The sequence below is a fragment of the Cricetulus griseus genome (assembly GCF_003668045.3).
Source record: "Cricetulus griseus strain 17A/GY chromosome 1 unlocalized genomic scaffold, alternate assembly CriGri-PICRH-1.0 chr1_1, whole genome shotgun sequence".
Classification (NCBI taxonomy): Eukaryota; Metazoa; Chordata; class Mammalia; order Rodentia; family Cricetidae; genus Cricetulus; species Cricetulus griseus.
The window spans coordinates 49,798,852-49,811,403 of NW_023276807.1; positions in this window are offsets into that span (position 1 = coordinate 49,798,852).

Below are 12,552 nucleotides of genomic sequence, written 5' to 3' on the forward strand. Positions count from 1 at the left end.
AGAAGGTGCAAAAGCTGCAATTCAGAGAGGTGTGCTGAGAAAACATCTTAGAGAAAGATCTAAGTGACCAGGATCCTTAGCCTGGAGGAAATGACTGTGGGGTAATTGTCTGCAGTTGTTTTTCACAGACTTACAAAGGGATTACTCAAGGAAGACAGCTGAGGACTATTTTTCAAGAAAGAAAGAGAGAAGAAAGAAAGAGAGGGGGGAGAAAGAAAGAAAGTGAGGGAGAGAGGAAGGAAGGAAGGAAGGAAGGAAGGAAGGAAGGAAGGAAGGAAGGAAGGAAGGAAAGAAGGAAGGAAGGGGAACAAATACCATGGATCTGGGGAGAAATGCATATGAATTCTATATACAAAGACACTGTTCTCTGAAGCTATTAGACAAAGGACATCTGCATCAATACTTCATGAGGGAGAAACAATGAAGACTTTACAGTGATTTAAAGACAAAGGTGTAGACTACAGGTGTCACTGGATTCACAGGTTCACAGTAAAGCCCGGGGCATTCTAATTAATTTTATTATTTTATTTTATTGCATTTGTACACATACATGTTTGTATGTGTATACATATGTGGAGGTCAGAAATCAGTGTCAGCTGTCTTCCTTCTGTTACTCTCCACCTTATTTTTTGAGACAGGGTCTCTCACTGAGGCTGGAGTTCACAATTTGGGCTGCACAGGCTAGCCAAGGAGTTTCTGGAATCTTCCTGTCTCCACCACCGAATCCTCCATCTGCCACCCCTGGAGTTTCAGGTGTGAACAGCTAAGCATGGCTTTTATGTGAGTGCTGGGATTTAAACTTGGGTCCTCAGGCTTGTCCAGCAAGCATGTTACTGACTGAGCAGTATTTCTAGATGCTATTTTGTCTCTTTCCAATGTTCACCTTGCTTAAATTTGTTGTCTCAAAAACTTATTTCAATATCTACTTTCAAACAAGGACTGGCCCTGGACCACTCCCAGGCCTGAAGAGATCTTCTCAGTCAAGCTAGGTTGAGTAGCCGCCTCATGGCAGAGGTAGGAAAAACTTTGTGGCAGAACCCAGAAATCTCTTGGAGTATGGAAAGACAACACAGACAAAAAGGTAGGATAGCAGAAATGGCTGCAGAGGACACATCATGAATAATCACCCTGTTCTTGGCTCCAATCATGAGTTGACAACTAAGAACAAAATTTATACAGATACGAATACACGAATGTCCCAAGTGTGTGAGAGTACTTGTGTAACTGTGCACACATACACCTGTGCTAAAGTCACAGAGAAAGTTACCTCTCCCTCTACTCTCTGATGCCTTGCCACTGTGTCCCCAAACAATAGTCTACCTTGTGAACAAGCTAGCAAGCAGCCCTAAAGATGCAGTCTAGAATGGTCAGTGTCATAAAGCACAGATCTAGGTAGAGAAGAGCAGAGACTGGCTTGAGGACAATAGGAAGAGAGATGGAAGAAAGCCAGTGTACTATGGGGGCCTAGAAGACCATCCATCTCAAGTCCAAATTGGACTTTACTCACTATTAGAATCTTTCCTCCAGCATCAAAAAGAAGAATGGCAAGTGTGCATCTCTTTCCTGGTGTGTGTGTGTGTGTGTGTGTGTGTGTGTGTGTGTGTGTGTGTGTGTGAATTTGACAATGTTCCTAGACTAGGAAGTCAGACTGAACTTGAATCTAGTCCTGCAACTCCCTAGGAATGATGACGGACAAGGTACTTGATTATGTCAAGCTTTAGCTTCCTTAGCTATAAAATGAGACTAAGAGACAAGACGATGGCTCAGGCAGTAGAGGTTATTGCTGCCAAGCCTGACGATCTGAGTTTGATTCCAGGGATCTCAAAGTGTAAAGGGAAAAAAAAAATGACTTCCAGGTTGCCTTCACATGACACATGTTTGCCCATACACCTACAGACACAATAGTAAATAAATAAATGCTGTATAAATATTATTATCTATTTTATTTTATTTTTTAAATGTGCTATATGCGTCTTTGTCTACATGTATGTCCATGCACCACATATGAGCTGGTACCTGCAGAGGTCATAAGAAGACACCATATCTACTGGGCCTGGAGTTACAGCCTGTTGGGAGTGGCCATGTGGGTGCCGGGAATTGCACCTAAATCCTCCAGAAGAGTAGCCAGTGGCCTTAACTATTGAGCCATCTCTCCAGCCACTGTAACACATTTTTTAAAACAAGGAAATCATTGTCTACTTTAGAAGAGATTTGTGCCATGAGATAGCAGTTTAAAGTGCTCAGCACAGTGCATGGCACAGAGTGCAGACACCAAGCACAAGACCTTTCATATAGGAACAAGCTTTTCTGAGCCACACTTGAGCAACGATGTTCACCCATCTTCCAAGAAAAGACCATTTTAGGACCAGCTCCTTCTAATTTCAGATATAGAGTGAAGACAGACAAACATCTTTCAGGCCTGTTAAGAATGGCAGTGAACCCACACGTCTGCAGCCTGGTTGAACAGAGTGACCTCAAATAAGAGAAAGATGACTCCACATGTATGTGGCCAAGGGCAGCTTCCGGTCATTTCCCTCCAAGCAAACGTGCACCATCCATATAGGACGAGTAACCACTGCCAATGCTGAAGAGGCACGTTCCCATCAGTAACTATTAGAAAATGCTAATCAAATCTAATGAGACACCACCCTTTGTTCATTAGAATGGTCTCTGTGTGGTGTGAATTTAAATGAGAAATTCTCCCCATAGTCTGGGCATTTGAAGACTTGCTCACCAGCAGGTGGCACCATTTGGGGAAGTTTAGGAAGTGTGGCCCGGCTGGAGGAAATGTGGTACTGGGGGCAGTTATAAGAGTAAAAAGCCAGCCAGGCGTTGGTGGCACACGCCTTTAGTGGCAGCACTCAGGAGGCAGAGGCAGGCGGATCTCTGTGAGTTCGAGACCAGCCTGGTCTACAAGAACTAGTTCCAGGACAGCCTCCAAAGCCACAGGGAAACCCTGTTTCGGGGAAAAAAAAAAGTGTAAAAAGCCTTGTCTACTCCCAGTTTGCTCTCTCTGCTTCATACCTATGGTCCAAGATGTGAGCTCTCAGCTTTCTGCTCCTGTGCCATGCCTGCCCTCTCATCCCACTGGAACCTCAAGTCCAAATAAACCCTTCCTACCATAAGTCACTTTTGGTCATCGATCCTTTTCATAGTAACAAAAAAGTAACTAATACTTTTACTAAGGGAGCAAGGAAGGGAGGGAGAGAAGGAAGAAGGGAGGGGGAGAAAGAAAGAGCCAGAGATAGAGAGTGGGAGAGCTGAAGATTAGAGCCAATGTGAAAAACTGTGATAGTTGCAATAGAATTACTCTATGATACAATTCTATTTCTCTGTTTATATCTCAAAGCATTGAAAACAAGACCTCCAAGAGATATTTATATACCTGTGTTCCTGTAGGGGCGTATGCATATGTGTGGGTGGATACATACATACCTGCACACATACAGAAGCCAGAGAAAGACGACCATGTCTTTTTTCTCTTAAGTCAGGGTCTCCTGATGAACACAAAACTTGCTATTTAGGTTAGTGCCCAGGTTCTGCCTGTCTCCATCCCTAGCACTGGGGTTATAGATGCATACAGCCATAACTATCTGTTATATGTGGGTAATAGGTATCTGAACAGTCCTCATGCCTGTGTAGCAAGCATTCTTAACCACAGAGCCATCTTCACAGTCTTATAGCAATGTTCTTAACAGCATTATTTTCTGTAGCTCCAGTGTAGAATCAACTCATTCAATTCAACAGTTGAATGGATACACTAGGTATAGTGGCACATGCATTTAATCCCAGCACCCAGGAAGCAGGGGCAGGTGGACCTCTGTAAGTTCAAGACCAGCCTGGTCTACATAGAGAGTTCCAGGGCAGCCAGGGCCAGGGCTATACACACACACACACACACACACACACACACACACAGAGAGAGAGAGAGAGAGAGAGAGAGAGAGAGAGAGAGAGAGAAGAGAGAGAGAGAGAGAGAAACAGAGACAGAGACAGAGACAGAGACAGAGGCACAGAGACCCTGCCTCAAAACAACTAAAACAAACAAACAAAAAACCAACACACACACACAAACAACAAACAAACAGCCAATGGGCAAAGACAATGTGCCACAAGTATACATTAGAATATTATTCATTCTTAAAAAGAATGGAATTTTGATATACTCTGTAACCTTGGTGAACCTTGAGGCTATCATGCAAAAGGAAATAAGCCAGTCACAAAAAGATTGTATCTGCCAGTACTGTCTGATTCCACTCAAGGGCATTGAAGTGGTCAAAGTTTCAGAGTCAGAAAGCAAAACAGTAGCCTGTGGTGGTGGCCTACAACTTTAGTCTCAGCACTCAGAGGCAGAAGCAGGAGGATCTCTGTAAGTTTGAGTCTAGCCTGGTCTACAGAGCTAGTTCCAGAATATCCAAAGAAACCCTGTTTCAAAAAGGAAAAAAAGAAGAAGAAAAAGAAAGCAAAACAGTGGCTCCAGGTCACAGAGGGAGGAGAACAAAGCCTAAGTTATTGATTAATAGGTACAGGAACTCAGTATTCCGAGATGAAAGGAGGTATGGTGTTAGATACAACATCACAGATGCAGATAACACCACCGATTGTATGCTTGAAATGATTAACATTCAAAGTTTTATTCGTATTTCACAACAGTAAAAATTATGTGGCTTTTAAAGGTATTTCTCTGGCAACAGCAACAAAACAAACAAAAGTCATCAGAACAGAATGCGTTTTTGAAGTCTGCTGAGGTCACTGTAACAGAGTCCTGAGTGGAATTGTGTAAGCACATTGCCAAAGCTGTGGCAATCAAGTCTTATGCAATGAGAAAAGAACCTCCTATTTGGTAAGGGCTCTCTCTCTCTACCTGATGACAGGCCAATTTTGTGCCTTTGCTCCCTGGGTGCATGGGGAGAGAAAGGGGGTTCTCTTTCTCTGTTGGAGTAGAAACCCACTTCTATGACTTAATTTAACTTTAATCATCCCCTAAAAGAAAGGTCTCTAGTCATACTGGCATTTGGGTTAAAGTTTCAACATATAAGTTTAGGAGAGACACAAAGCAGTCCAAATAGACTTCCTTTCCTTGTGTTGACCACCTCATGTGTTTTGTTACAGTTACAGAAAGCCGACTAAAACACCCAGACAATAGCTTTATGCAGCATAATTAATACTGCGTCATTTACAAGTGTTTGCATTTCTCTCAACTGTAAATGGCACCCATAATCTGTTTGTCAGCTTAAGTCTTGAATAAAATTTAGCTTTTTATAATATAATCATGTCTTTTATGCTAGTCGATAGCATAATTATGATCACCTACATCACACATAAGAATTTATGTGTTAATGACACAAATAGGTTTGTCTTAACATATACCCATGCTTCTAAGCTATGCAGACACTTTCCTTGTTTGTTTTTATTGTCACAATTCTCAAAAAAAATCATAATAAGAATTTTTATGTAATTCGTAATAAGAAGGCTTGCCAGGTTCCAACCTGTGTTGATTAAAGGTCAGATGTATATGCCAGATTTTACTAAAGTTTGTTTTAGCAGGGTCTTGAGTCCCTCACACACTGAAATCTGACTCAGTTCTTCGCCACTCTCCTGGTCCTTCAGGAGAGCCCGTGTGCCTTTTGTGGAACCCGAACATGAGGTCAGAATGGGAAACAGCACAAAAGCACAGCTATCTGCAGGGTCTCACAGAAGAAGGAACAGTGTGGAGCGACCTGGATGCAAAGTGGGTGAACTGGCAAGAGCACCAGGGAAGGGAGCCCGGGCAGTGAGGGCCAAATTAATACAGAGTAAAAGTTGGGCTCCAGGAGAAAGATTTTCTAAACCAGATTAATATGGATAGAGTAGAAAAAATGAAATTGCTTTGGCAGAGTCATTTCAGCGTCGCAAATGCACAGAATGTGAACTTGGGAGGGAAAGCGGGTTCACCGAGAGCAAATGCAAATCAGGACAGGCGGGCTTCATTCTCATTTGCATATGAATCCTCGGAACAGTTCCTGAGAGACAAGACAAGCCGCGCAGAAGCTTCTGTCACCTTGCCCGGCAGACAGTGCTGATGTTTGTGCTGTCACCAGCCGCCTGTTAACAGTATTACCAACTTTGAAAACTAAGGGAAGTGAATATGTATTCCACACAGACAGGTTCCGCAGTGCTTTCCGGCTGAACCGACGGGACTGCCAACTCACCAGAACCAGTTTGGTTTTTTTTGTTTTTATTTTAAATCTTCAACCTGTGACTCTGATTACCGTCTGTGTGCACACAGGACCAGAGGCATATGTCCTGCTCTGCACAAAAGACTAGTCTGGAAGAAGGAAGGGTAGTGCGGGGTGTGGAAAGGTGGGCTAGGAAAAAAAGATGGCTTGCTCCAAAGGGACGAGGTGGTTTTTGTATTATCATCACCTTTGTCACCTTCCCATGACCAACAGTCAAGCACCAGGTGCTGCTGTGTGAATTCGCATGCATCATGTATTGTAGGACAACTCAAATTATTTTAAGAATGTTGTAAAGCTGAGGCTCAGCGATACCGAGTAACTCACCCAAGGACACACAGCCAATAAATGAGAGACTGGGGTTTTCAGGGCTCCCTGAAATCAGTTGCCTAAATTAGTTCTACTTCCTTCCTTATTTATTTAGTACTCTGGTTAGCTGTCTCCAGGGCAATTACAATTTAGACAGGATTGATAGAACAGGAAATGAATCCAAAGGCAAAGAAAATGAAGGTGAAAAGTGGTGACATTTCCAGGAAGGATGTAGATGCAAGAGGAAGGTTTGGAATATTTCATGCAACCTCTGGTTGCCTGTTGCTATAGTTTTGGTGGTGTTTATCCCACAATAATTTATTCCTTGAAAGCTTGGTTGCTAGTGTGGCGATGCTAAGGAGCCAAACCACAGACCCTTAGGAGATGGAGCCAAGAGCAAGGTAATTAGGCCATTAGGGAATTGATGCTGTTCTTCTGGAGTGAGTTCTTGCAAGAAAGTGTTGCTTTCTACCCTGTGGTTTCCTCCCATGCATGTCCTTCTGCCATGGTATCTTCTACCATAACATGATGCCATAAGAGCCCTTGCCAGAAGTGGTGCTGTGCTCTTTGGACAACCTCAAGCATTGTCTTAGTTTGGGTTTTTATTGCTTTGAAGAGACACCAGGACCATGGCAACAAATATCCTTCAACAAAGCCACACCCACTTCAACAAGACCACACCTCCCAATAGTGCCACTCCCTATGGGCTTATGGGGGCCAGTTACAATCAAATTACTACAAGCATATGGAGACAGAACTCAGTGCCAAAAGTGTGGTAGGTATGATTGACTGCCAACGGGAAAATGAATCCAGGAGCCAAGTCTCCAGAGGCAGATATACTGTGAAGTACAATTACAGTGGCTCATTACTAAAGTCCCTTTTCAAAGGCCTATGACTTACACTGATGATGTATTCATACACATAGTAGACAACAGAGCATGTTTTAGCTCAATTAGTTCAATTTGATGACTTTTGCCTTCCAACTACCCCTCCTTTCTTCTTGCCCATGGATCAGGAGGTGCTGAAGAGTCCATTCGACTCAGATATCTAGCTGAGGGGATGTTGAGTTGGGGTTACAATAGACTGGCTAAATGGGATGTTTTGTTAAAGTTCTGGATCATGTACATACATAACCATTCCCCATTTAGAGGTACCTTCCTAACACCCACACTGACTGCTGACTCAGCTAGTCTCCTAACAAGGACATGGGGCACATCAAGATAAGAGTGAATTCTTGGGATCAGAGACATAGCTCGGTGGGTAAAAATGTTTCCCATATAAGCATAAGGATCTATGTTTGGAGCCCCAGAACCCACAGAGGGCTGGATGTGGTACATGTGTCTGTAATGTCAGCACTTACACAGAAAGACGGGAAGCAGAGGCAGGAGGATCCCTGGAAACATGAAGGCCAGCTACCCTGAAGTAGGCAGCAACAAACACCAAGAGACCAGCACATGTTTACAATACGACAGCTCATCTGTGCGCACACAGGCATGTACACAAAGATTTAAAACTAGCAACAACAAAAAAGGAATTTTCCAGAGACTGGCAAAAACTATCTGAACAGTGGAGAAGAAATGAACATTGAAAAGCTGGGACCAACCCAACCTCATCTAAAACATTTTTTCACATGAAGAAAATAAAGTAGAGCATGTGGTTGAAGACAGAATTAAAGTTCTCTCTTGTCAGGGATATACTGCATAACAACATAACCAGCTTTAAATTCTCCTGGAGCCTATTTTTTTTCCTTTTTTGATAGCAATTGTACGAAACGGAATTTATCAGGTTCCTGTGTTGTAGGCACCATCCTCAAGCAGTACTGAAAACAGCATGTCAGCATGTGAAGTCGGAATCTTTTCTTCAACCTAATTACCCGCAATAGGAACCACGTCCTGACACCGTATGCTAGAAGATGCACTAAATTATCTCCTTATTCTACCCATAGAAAGTGATATCATAAAGCTGTTGCTGTATAAAGAAGCAATCAAAAAAGGCAGACCAAATTCTGAAAATATGTTTTATACAAAAGCAGGGTAGAAAAATATTTTTAAGTAAAAATGTTGTCATTTTTATAGTTTTAGGATATTTATAGCATTAGTCACTTTTAAAAATTTATAGATGTGAGTTCTTCTTATATGCCAAATACATATTCATGTTGCATAAAACTGCAAGCTTGTCTTCTTATGTAACATTTCTTAGGGAAAGCTCACAAAACCAAATAAACATGAACCCAAACTGTGTCTCAGCTATCCCTGGCCAAGGAGGGTGAAGCTTGAAGAGGGCTCTCAGGCTGCCTTGGAGGAAGAATTTTCTAGCAACCTAGCAACACAAGGGAGGGAGATGGTTGGGGCCTTCACTCTCCTCAAAGAAGAGGTAGCCAGTAAATGAGTGTACTTAAGGTCAGAGCATGGCAATGGACAGGTGAAGCTGTGAAAATTCCTGTCATGGTCTCTCCTAACCGGGAAGTTTTGAATGGTGAGCAACATTCCAGTTTGAAGCAGTAGAATGTCCCAGAGTCCCTGAAGTGCTTCCCAACAAGTGGACTGACACCTAAGAGAACTGAAGGAAGACAAGTCTACTGAAGGAGTTAGTCACTTCTACACCACTGCAGAGAAATAGCAGAGGCAACTAACTTTGTAAAGTGACAGGGTTTGTTTTGCTCATGGTTTGGAAGTTCAAGTCCAAGATGAGGCAGCCCTCCTCCCCCAACCCCCATTGGTTTGGACCTCTGTCCAAGGCAGCATACCATGGTGGAAGCCATATGAAAGAAGGTGCTGACATCTTGAGATTGGAAGCAGTTTGAGAGGCCAAAAGAGAGATCCCACAGTCCCTACTAGGGCATGACCTATGACTCACAGAAGGCCCCGCCTCTCCAATGTCCACAGCATTTCCCAGAGTTCTAACCTGGGGAGCAAGCCTTTTCATATAGGCCTTTAAGGAATACTAACCCAAACTATAGCAATTAGTAAAACTTCCTTTCTAAAATTCTGGGGCAGAGATAGCACTGTTCCCATGATACATTTAGCCCATCAATGTCCTAAAGGTACTTGGCTTCTCAAAGCTTTGAGGTTTGTTGCTTGGTGTTTTATCATAGACAAGCATACAGTGACCTCCTTAATAGAGGACTGTGGCCCATCACACCTTAACTTCCCTGAGAATTAACGCCTGGGAGCAAATGCAAATTAATTATCTGGCTACATGATGGCAGGATTAACCTTTAAAGTAGATGCAATGACCATGCTTTACATAATCTGTTTAATCAGTTTTCAATAGAATTAATATTTAGCAGGCAAGTGGGCAAAAATAAATTACATCTTACAGCTTTCTGTGAATACCAGGCTCAGCTCACAAAAGGATAAAATTAACATTATTGAAGGCATAGGACATATCAGGTGCCTGGAGCAATAAATTAGATTACAGGGATAATTAACAACCCTTCCAGAGTCTTTGTTTAGTATGAATTCATCCAGAGAGTAAACAAACAGTACCATCAGCTCAGAGGAGGTTTAATCCATCGCTCCCCTTGGGATACAGACAGACACTCCAGGATCTGACTAGAGGAGATGAGACATTTGACAGGTGTGTTCCATGCACATCGGGACCATTTGTTTAAGGCTCTGTCTGGATTGTAACCAGAAGGAGCAGACTGGAAAATTTCTTAGCTGCCTAAAATTTAATTCTAATCTGGGTATGATTCTGGTTGTTTTCTCCAAGTAGGGTCATTATAGGCAGGTGTTGTGGGTTTCTTTTGTTTCTAAGGAGACAAAGGTCTAAGGACTGAGTGACTATAGCCTGGTGGTTCTGTAGCCCCAAGGAAATCTGGAGCCTCGTAGTCACACTCTGAGGAATCCAGGAGTGTTCTCATGGATCCAGACAGAACTTTCTGAAACCCCCCAAATTCTGGAAACCTTAGAGACTTGAACTGGGAGAGCAATGGTAGAGAAATGGGAACGTGGCATTTGTCAAAAGCACTTTGCAAGGCCATTTAATTTCCAGTTAGAACACGGAGAAAGAGAAGGGGGAGCTTCGAAGAGATACCGAAGGCTAACTGCTAGGATGGTGGTGTGAGGTATCCAGGGGAAAGAGTCTGGGGAGAACTGTCAGCCTCTGAAAACATTTGCCTCACTCCTGCAGGAGTCCGCCAAGTTCCTGTGAAAGTAGGACATTGTAGCATCCTGCTCCAAGCACAGAGTGGCTTAGCATGGGTTTAGGCCTAGTCTGATCTGAGTTCCAGTGTCAGCCCTCCTACCAAGTGACACCAAGCAAACCACTCTATTGCCCCAGTTTGTTTTTGTTTTTGTTTTTGTTTTTGTTTTTTTATCTGCAAAACAGAAATATTAGTAAGACCTGCCTCGAAGGACCATTGGGGTGATAAATTGAAAGCATATACAGTAAAAAAAGCACTGGGCAGCTTGAGTGACACATAGTAAGAATTGGGTAAAGGTTGATTTTATTCAGACATACCACCTAACATCTCCCCACCCACATCAGATTGCATTTCTACCTTCCTAAAAGAAAAGCCCGCAGCTGCAGAGTATTACAGCGGATGGGCATGTAGACTGTATGACAAGTGAGGAAAACCAGATAAGACAATGCTAATTGGGAGAATCGGGTTGGAAGTTGTTGTCCAGATGCTTGCATGCTGGGTAAAAATGAGGAGCACAGTGATAAGCCACACAAGGAAATCATCACGGAAGCAATTGAAACGTTACAGTGTTCTCTCAAAAGTTGCTTGAGATTTCAGTGTAGGCCAAATAGGAGACTGAAACTATGAAAAGTGGCTCTACTTTCCTCCTTCAGTGAAATTGTCCCAGATAAGGAGAGATTGCCGGTCAGGGTCACAGCTAGTGCTCCGGGGGCTCTTGGAAAACATCCTGCCACAGTGATGGATCTACTAGTTGCGTGGCTCATCTTCAGCTCCTCACAAAAGGCTTTTCAAGGGAGAAAGATGGTCCAATCTCTTTGAGTGCAGCTTGCTGAACATTTTTCCTCAAGAAATGTCCCTATTATCTTTTCTCCAACTTAGCCCAGAGCATTTTTAGAAAAACTCGTAAAGTCAGCCTACTCCATAAATTACACGGAGAGAGTCTTCATCAAACTTTCACTTTTCACTTCTTGAATCCAAGTGGGGAGAGAAGACTGTAACTCTCCTGCCTTTTAAGTAGCACTGGAGAACCAGAAATCGAATGGGAAGTCAGTGACGGAAGCTACACTCCTGACAATAGGTTCGTAGGTTCTCAGCTCTTACACCAATGACCTTTCCGGCCCATCTTTGCTGTCTCAGAGTGATGAGAGTAATCGAAAGGGCTCCATCACAGAGAGGGACCTGCATGGCAAGCACTGTGTTAAAGCCTTGACACACGACATTCCAACTCTGCAAATTAAGTTGTCATATCCTCCCTATTTTACAGATGCACCCACAGGTCTCAGAAAGTTTAGGCATTTTGTGCAAGGGTACAGTGTTGGTGGGCTTAAGTCCCATTTGCCTTCTGTCTGCTAATTGACTTTAGAGTTTAACAACCTTCTTCAAATCACTGTGACATCTCTTCTCCTGTAGGAATAAGACACCTGACTGCAATTGGCTTAAGGAGAGTCTTCCCCAGAGGGTGCAGCAGGCTGAGGACAGGGGTGGTGGTGGCATGGGGACATGAGACAGGCAGGGCTGGAGAGCAGCCTGACAATATATACATAATACCAAGCTAAGACAAAAGCATTGCTTCTAGCCTTGTGGAGTTTGGGGGGGGTTGTTTTATTTTGTTTTTAAAGAATGTCCTTGAGACTTGACAGGTGAAGTCTTAAGAAATAAAGACCATTCATAGGTGAGAGGCTTTCTAAAAGCAAATGAGAAACAAACAAACAAACAAACAAACCCAAAGATTCTAAGCTTCCAGGGAGAGGGAAGGTTGTGTCTGCATGAAGGAATCCAGGGAGAAATATTGCCCCTTTATTCCTCACAATGTCTACAGAAAAGATGAGCAACAGCCAGGCAAGAAGAGACTATAGCTATTTATTCTCAAAAGGAAGAACA